Source organism: Oncorhynchus keta, chromosome 35 (assembly GCF_023373465.1).
Source record: "Oncorhynchus keta strain PuntledgeMale-10-30-2019 chromosome 35, Oket_V2, whole genome shotgun sequence".
NCBI classification, from domain to species: domain Eukaryota; kingdom Metazoa; phylum Chordata; class Actinopteri; order Salmoniformes; family Salmonidae; genus Oncorhynchus; species Oncorhynchus keta.
The window spans coordinates 58,629,542-58,638,664 of NC_068455.1; the positions used below are offsets into that span (position 1 = coordinate 58,629,542).

The window sequence follows — 9,123 nt, forward strand, 5'->3', positions numbered from 1 at the left end:
TATATTAGAATACCCCATCACATTTATTGCATTAATGTGTTGACAGGAAGAGTGCAATCATCGCCTTGAAAATGAAGATTAGGGGCTCAATTCAATCCAACCCGCATTGCAGTATTTATGCAGTAGCTCTTTTTCCAATGGTCAAATTAACTCAGATTGGTTTTAGGTACTGTATAAAAACCTACAACTACTACCAGGGTGACCCCTCTTACAGGTTTACTTTCACTTTTCAGAATAAGAAGTGTGTGGGCACGGGATGAATATTGTGAAGAAAGGATTTGAAAAAAGAAGGTATGTGCCCCATGTGGGATTAGATGTCACAATCGTTGAACTATGAGCCAACTGTCTTAGTGAACTGCACCACTAATCAGTCATAGTGGTTGGGGAAAAATACAACAACTTCACATGACCACCTTTTCCATCTATTTCTTGTTAGGATGGATGTAGCTACGAATATATGCGTATAATCCTCATACTGTAGAGTAACTCGAGGTGGTACCACACAGCACATCTACAAGGGAGTGTATTTTATACCAAAACCCTCCCTTGAGATGGCGTAGAGGATTTCAATGGTAGAGTTGAACCGCTAGGGGCAAAAAGAGCTAACTAATAGACCAATATACAGTGCCTTGCAAAAGTATTCATCCCCCTTGGCATTTTCCCTATTTTGTTGCATTACAACCTGTAATTTGAATTGATTTTATTTGAATTTCATGTAATGGACATAAACAATATAGTCCAAATTGGTGAAGTGAAGAAAAAAAAACTTTAAAAAAAAGGTGGTGTGTGCATACGTATTCACCCCCTTTGCTATGAAGCCCCTAAATAAGATCTGGTGCAACCAATTACCTTCAGGAGTCACATAATTAGTTAGATTGCACACAGGTGGACTTTATTTAAGTGTCACATGATCTTTCAGTCTATACACCTGTTCTGAAAGGCCCCAGAGTCTGCAACACCCCCAAGCAAGCGGCACCCCCCAAGCAAGCGGCACCCCCCCAAGCAAGCGGCACCCCCCCAAGCAAGCGGCACCATGAAGACCAAGGAGCTCTCCAAACAGGTCAAGGACAAAGTTGTGGAGAAGTACAGATCAGGGTTGGTAATTAAAAAATTGTGTGAAAATTTGAACATCCCACGGAGCACCATTAAATCTGTTATTAAAAAATAGGAAAGAATATGACACCACAGCAAACCTGCCAAGAGAGGGTCGCCCACCAAAACCCACGGACCAGGCAAGGAGGGTATTAATCAGAGGCCAAAGATAACCCTGAAGGACCTGCAAAGCTCCACAGCGAAGATTGGAGTATCTGTTTATAGGACCACTTTAAGCCGTGCACTCCACAGAGCTGGGCTTTACGGAAGAGTGTCCAGAAAAAAGCCATTGCTTACAAAATAAGCAAACACGTTTGGTGTTCGCCAAAAGGCATGTGGGAGACTCCCCAAACATATGGAAGAATGTACTCTGGCCACATCAAGGAAAACGCCATGTCTGGCGCAAACCCAGCACCTTTCATCACCCCGAGAACACCATACCCACAATGAAGTATGGTGATGGCAGCAACATGCTGTGGGGATGTTTTTCATCGGCAGGGACTGGGAAACTGGTCAGAATTGAAGGAATGATGGATAGCGCTAAATACAGGGAAATTCTTGAGGGAAACCTGTTTTAGTCTTCCAGAGATTTGAGACTGGGACAGAGGTTCACTTTCCAGCAGGACAATGACACTAAGCATACTGCTAAAGCAACACTCGAGTGGTTTAAGGGGAAAAAATTAAATTTCTTGGAATGGCCTAGTCAAAGCCCAGACCTCAATCCAATTGAGAATCTGTGGTATGACTTAAAGATTGCTGTACACCAGCGGAACCCATCCAACTTGAAGAAGCTGAAGCAGTTTTTCCTTGAATAATGGGCAGAAATCCCAGTGACTAGATGTGCCAAGCTTATAGAGACATAACCCAAGAGACTTCCAGCTGTAATTGCTGCAGAAGGTGGCTCGAAAAAGTATGGGGGGAGGGGTGAATAGTTACGCATGCTCAAGTTTTCAGTTTTTTGTCTTAATTCTTGTTTGTTTCACAATAAATATTTTGCATCTTCAAAGTGGTAGGCATGTTGTGTAAATCAAATGATATAAACCCCTCAAAAATAAATGTTAATTCCAGGTTGTAAGGCAACAAAATAGGAAAAATTCCAAAGGGGGTGAATACTTTTGCAACAAACTGTCAAAATGAAGACCAGAATTGATGTTTCACAATAACAAAGCCAAAAACATCTGGTTTTCGATTACTTTTTTTTTCCATTAAAGAAAGTTACTCCCTTAACAAGCTTAACTGGGGGTCTGTTTTGAAAACATTTAGATTCACCCTATGCATTATTTATGTTTGCTCACATCTGTTAAATTCCATTGAACTTTATACCACTTCCCATCCTAAGGTGCTGGAACTACCCCTGGGCTGTGTTCAGGAGAAAGCAACTTGATGCCAAAAGAAACAGGAAGGTACTACCACATAGTTTCTAAACCCTCAGGCACAACATCGTGAGACCTCCGGGAACACTTACGAAACAGACCAAACAGACCAGGCTTGGAGTTTGTGTTTTGGGAAGTCAATGAGAGAAGTGAAAAATGATTCCTTAAGTTGTATATTTTTCTCAATCTTAAGGCACAACCTAGATTCTAACCAATGTCTTAAGTAGTTGAACATGTTATTACTCCAACCTCGTGAAAGTGACAAACTGACACGTTTTTCATTTACGTCAAAAACAACTTTATATCGAAGGAGTGCCTTTGATTTGACGGTGTAACGATCAGCGTTGGTGGAATTAGACCGTGGGGTAGGTTAATCATATTCTTTAATGATAACCAGAAAAACAAGACCGCGAGCACCAACGAAACGTGCAGCCTCGTAGGGCTCAACAGCAACAATACAAGGACAAGATCCACACAACATACAGTGGTGCAAAAAAGTATTTAGTCAGCCAGCAATTGTGCAAGTTCTCCCACTTAAAAAGATGAGAGGCCTGTAATTTTCATCATAGGTACACTTCAACTATGACAGACAAAATTAGGAAAAGAAATCCAGAAAATCACATTGTAGGATTGTTTATGAATTTATTTTAAAGTTATGGTGGAAAATAAGTATTTGGTTGCCTACAAACAAGCAAGATTTCTGGCTCTCACAGACCTGTAACTTCTTCAAGAGGCTCCTCTGTCCTTCACTCGTTACCTGTATTAATGGCACCTGTTTGAACTTGTTATCAGTATAAAAGACACCTGTCCACAACCTCAAACAGTCACACTCCAAACTCCACTATGGCCAAGAGGGAGTTTGGAGTGTGACTGTTTGAGGTTGTGGGGGAAAAAGGCTACCTAAGTATGATTCCCAATCAGAGACAATGATAGACAGCTGCCTCTGATTGGGAACCACACTCTGCCAAACACAAAGAAATACAACACATAGAATGCCCACCCAAATCACACCCTGACCAAACCAAATAGAGACATAAAAAGGCTCTCTAAGGCTCTCTCAAAATAATAATTCATTTCATTTGTAAATCGCTTTTCTCAGACCCAAGCCGCAAAAGAAAATGAAATACTTCAGCTAATAATAATAACATCCAGAACATAGAACACAGACTACAATCAAAGCTATGTACATTTATTTTTGCTATCTCTAGAGTTGATAAGAAGTAACCTAAACTTTTACAATATCCCTAACCACGATAGATAATGTTTTCGAGCAGCTATTTGTGTAGAAGTCTTTTTTTTTTTCTCATATCCTCAGCAGCATTATAATAATACCCACACCATGCCTCCCAGCCTTAGAGTTCCTCACCTGCTGAACATTTACTGTACCTTCTGCTGAAGGCCGAACTCTAATGGCTTCCAGAGCTCTAGCTTGGTTCTGACTAGAGCGAGTACAGCTACGAACAGAAGTGACTTTTAGTAGTTGGTTAGGAGAATTTACTCAGCAGGTTAGGATCATTAACGTGGCAGATTAGGAGACTTGGGTTGGGAAAAGGGTTAGGATTGGCTAAAATGCTCTCCGAACCTGCTATGAAAGGTCACTTCCTGTCGTAGCTGTACTTCTCTAGTCACAACCCTCTAGCCTGGCTGGAGCACATCATTATGAGTGAGTGAGAATTAGCCCCTTGGCACTTTCCAACTTTATCTCTAACCCATGTCTATGAAATTGGGTTTAGGGGATGGTTACTGTGGCTGTATATATAAGTAAAATGGCATCCTGGTTGTGTGCAAAATTGGTTGAAAAGACATCCGCCTGATGTTTTGTGACATCCTGGTCAGGTCGTATGCTGGGGTAGTGCAGTAATATTTCGCATATGTATGTTATACATTGCCAGAAAGTATTCATACCCCCTTGACTTACTCCACATGTTGTTATTTTACAGCCTGAATTCAAAATGGATTAAATACATTAAAAAAAAATCACCCATCTACACACGATACACACGAAGGACAATGTGAAAACATGTTTTTAGACATTTTTGCAAATGTATTGAAAAGGAAATATCTCATTTACTGAGTTAATACTTTGTAGAAGCACCTTTGGCAGCGATTACAGCTGTGTATTCTGGGTAAATCTCTAAGAGCTTTTCACACCTGGATTGTACAACATTTGCCTATTATTATATTCAGAATTCTTCAAGCTCTGTCAAATGAGTTGTTGATCATTGATAGGCAACTATTTTCAGATCTTGCCATGGATTTTCAAGTGGATTTAAGTCAAAACTGTAACTCGGCCACTCAGGAACATTCACTGTCTTTTTGGTAATCAACTCCAGTGTAGATTTGGCCTTATGTTTTAGGTTATTGTCCTGCTGAAAGGTGAATTAATCTTCCAGTGGCTGGTGGGAAGCAGACTGAAAAAGGGTTTCCTCTAGGATGTGTTTAGCTCCATTCCATTACTTTTTTCCCCTGAAAACCTCCCCTGTCCTTCACGATTACAAGCATACCCATAACATGGTGCAACCACCACTATACTTGAAATATGGAGAGTAGTCAACTAAACCAAGATCGACCACAGCCTCTAGTTTCAAATGGGAACAAATTAGTCATACTGGGCAAAACACGCAAGGAGGGGTGGGTAGAGCCAAGTACAAGCTAGCAAGATCCTATTGGTGTGTTCTAAGCATGCATTTGCATATTTCTGTTATGGATTGCCTACTCTGTGAAGTGCGCATGTGCAGTAACTCAATTAGCCTTTGCACTCCTTCCACATTTCTTTTTAACTTTGGCTAAGGTTAAAGCCTACAAAGTATAGTCCTCTCTGTTCATAAGAGATTTTAGTTTTGAGAACAAAACTGGATTGAGATCAAATATTTCATTCATGAGAAAATTAGCAGAATGTGGGTCAAAATCATCACGTTCCATCTTCTCCATATTTGGTAGTGAGTGGAAACGATGCTTCACAATTATACATCCAGTGAAACATCTGTCTCATTGTTCTGTTTTATTACTTTAGTGGCTTGTTGCAAACAGGATGCATGTTTTGTGATATATTTTTATTCTGTACAGGCTTCCTTCTTTTCACTCGGTCAATCAGGTTGTATTGTGGAGAAACTACAATGTTGATCCATCCTCAGTTGTCTCCTATCACAGCCATTAAACTCTGTAACTGTTTTAAAGTCACCATTGGCCTCATGGTGAAATCCCTAAGCGGTTTCCTTACTCTCCAGCAACTGAGTTATGAAAGACGCCTGTATCTTTGTAGTTACTGGGTGTATTGATACACCATCCAAAGTGTAATTAATAACTTCACCATACTCAAAGGGATATTCAATGCCTTTTTTAATTTATTATTTATTTAATTTATTTTTACCCATCTACCAATAGGAGCACTTTTTTGCGAGGCATTGGAAAACCTCCCTAGTCTGTGTTTGAAATTCACTGCTCGACTGAGGGGCCTTACAATTATCGGTATGTGTCGGGTAAAGAGAAGAGGTAGTCATTCCAAAAAGATGATGTTAAACACTATCTTTGCACTCTGTGAGTCCATGCAACTTATAATGTGATTTGTTAAGCAAGTGTTTACTCCTGAACTTGTTTTTTTTCCATAACAAAGGTGTTGAATAAATATTGACGCAAGACATTACAGCCGTTAATTTTTTATTCATTCGAAAACTAATCTTAAAATATAATTCTACTTTGACATTATGGGGTATTGTGTGTAGGCCAGTGACAAATCTCAATTTAATCAATTTTACATTCCGGCTGTAACACAACGAAATGTGGGAAAAGTCAAGGTGTGTGACTACTGTCTGAAGGCACTGCATATATACCTCACATGCGACCCGTGACAAGACTATGCAATTTCTTCATTAACAAAGTCTATTAAATGAATTATCTGACTCCAAGATGATTAAAATATGCAAGCATTAGGCAATAAGTTGACGTTGACTAGCAACAATTGGCCTGAGAGTGGAATACTAAAGTCAAATAGATTTATTTACATTGTAAAATTACATACAAGGCATACAGCTTAACTTACAAGGAAATACTGACACTAACATAGCATTCACAATCTAGGCATACAGATCTTACGGTTGGTTACATTGCAGAACATTAACAAAGAGATGCCTGTTAGGCCAGAGGCCTAGTAGCCTCGGAAATGAGAATTTCTCATACAACATTTGCGTAGAGTGCGTAGCAGGACAAAAGAGAAAAGAAAATACTTTCATTGCATTTATACCAGATCTAACTTGTTTATGTTCAAAAGCAAATGTTGACCAATCCACAGACCAAACCAAAGGTAATAAAACGAAGGTATCCAATCAGATCGAACCAGCCAACGTCCTCTAGGGAGGCGGTCACATCTATGTGTGATGAGCTGAGGGGGTGGGATGGGAGCAGTAGAGAGACGACAGCATTCCTGAGAGGACAAAAGAGATCCTTGCATACAGTGTCGTCAGGGTTCATTCTGAACAACTACAAGTAACCACAGAGGTCATACGAGGTCATAATTGTATAAATGACATCTAAGTTCTCTTCAGAGGACAAGTTTCAGATAGGTACCGAACATGGATGCGATTAGCATCACTTTCGAACATTGCAATAGTCAGTCTGCTGGATACTGTGAGAGAGAGATACATTTTGGCCCAACAACAGGGAGAGGGTTAACTAGCCCCTAAAAGTCTTGAGCCATGCAGCCAGAGACGACAGAGGGCACCTAGTTTAGGGCCAAGCCTACACTGATTTTTTTTTTATTGCCAATAATTGTTTTTCTTTTCTTGTGGTTGTAAACTGGAATCTCTTCAACCCGAAAACAGCTTTCAACCAGAAAATGACATCATTATGACATCCCATGCCAAATGTTGCTCACTGGGGTGTGTGCAGCCTGTATTGGACTGTATTACCTGTTCACATGCAGAAACATGCATTATTTTATGGCGCAATTGTCTAATTTTCAATGTTCCCTGACCCTCACCCTCTTGCAATACCCTGGCAGATCCAGTCAAGGCAAAATAAAGCAAATGCACTAACAAGACTCTTCAAGCAGATGTTGAACGTGACCTTCACTTCTACGAGCCCTAGAGAGCGAGCTAGAGACGAGAGGAAACATGATTTCTTCAGCTGCGTTTGGGAATGAGACTGAATATCCATTAGGTGCTGCTTCCCTCCTCTCACTCTTCTCATCCACTCCCATATGGCAGGCGCATGGATCTGGGCATAGGGAGAGAGTGATAAAGAGGTCCCATATGTGTGTCTGTTTCTCTTTGTTAGTTCCCAAGCAAACAGAAGCCCTCTTCAGCAGATTGAGTGAAATGAACGTTGTTTTAGATGTCCAGATATGTGGCCCTCATTTGCATAAGGAGCTCACATCACAAGCGGTAGAAATATGAAGTTAGACTCTTATATTGAGTAGTGTGCTTTAAAGGGACTTCCTGAATGCCACAATGAAAGTTCTCTCTGGCAAAAAAAATTGTTTTTTTTTTTTTTTTTCAAAATAAGATTTACTTGTTCAAATACACCATTTTAATTTGAAAATGTATATCCAGGCTTTCATACAGTATATTTCAGCACATTACCTATATATTCTATTTTATTTGTCTTTTTTTATTACACAATGTTAAGATTTACTTTTCAAATACACCATTTAAATGTGAATATTTACATACAGGCTTTCATATAGCACACTATAAAGACACTATATAATCTGTACATTGCATCACAACAACATTTCAATGACAAACATTACCATTCCATGTCAAATAAATAAATGGTAAAAATGACAAAGTATCAGAGTCTGAATATGAAGTTAACATGATAAACCCCCCTTTAAACACAAACCGGAAAAAATAATTATCTAAAGACAATCAAAATACACATATGTTAGTTCAATGTATTCTAGAATACATGACATGTATGTATAGGCTACCAATATGCAGCATGATTCTTCATAGGGACTGAATAGGTGTATAACTACTGTATCTACTGTTTACTAGGTGTAAATGTTTAATTTGAGAGGCCCAGAGGCTCAAAGTTCTTGATTGACCAATGTTATTAGTTGATAGTCAAATGTCCCAGTGAGACTTCACTTGTTGTTTCTCCAGTACTTTCATCAGATAAAGAGTTGATCAGATGCAAAGCAAAGTCTGATATTTTGTCCCAATCTTTTTTAATGTTGACCACCACATTTTGTTTCGTCTCATCTTCATATGTTACTTCAGAAATTGACTCCAGATCACTTATTGCGCCTTGAACCACATACGCCTTAGCTATTCTCTCGAGTTTATCCTCCATATGAATCTCCGCCTGTTCCAAAACATTCTTCTCAAACTGAGCCCTGTGAGAAGACTTTCGACAGCAGAACTCATTCCAAGGCAATACAGACAGGGTCAACAGCCCTACAATTCCGAGCACCACCAGCAAGCCAAATACCTCTGAATCATTTTTTAGGTCAGCTATGGTTGCTTTTTCTGTCAAATTGAGCTCACTGCTTTTCTTGCAGGTAAGTGCTCTAGAGCTGTAATTTAGGCAGCATGTGTACCAGAACCCATTGATGAGAACAGAGGCAACCCAGAGTAACCCTGTTGCAGCCGCCTTGAAGAGGAATTTGAACAGTGCCGCGCAGAAATGACCTCTGAGTTTACACTCACGCTCGCATTTG

General features: G+C 39.7%; 1 long non-coding RNA gene across 1 annotated transcript; it reads left to right on the plus strand.

Moving 5' to 3' along the window:
* Positions 1-233: 233 nt before the first annotated feature.
* On the plus strand, positions 234-8,723 carry LOC118368758 (uncharacterized). Its single transcript, XR_004822422.2, has 3 exons — positions 234-291; positions 2,432-2,495; positions 7,462-8,723. It is a non-coding gene; the product is annotated as an uncharacterized LOC118368758 (long non-coding RNA).
* The last annotated feature ends 400 nt before the right edge of the window (positions 8,724-9,123 follow it).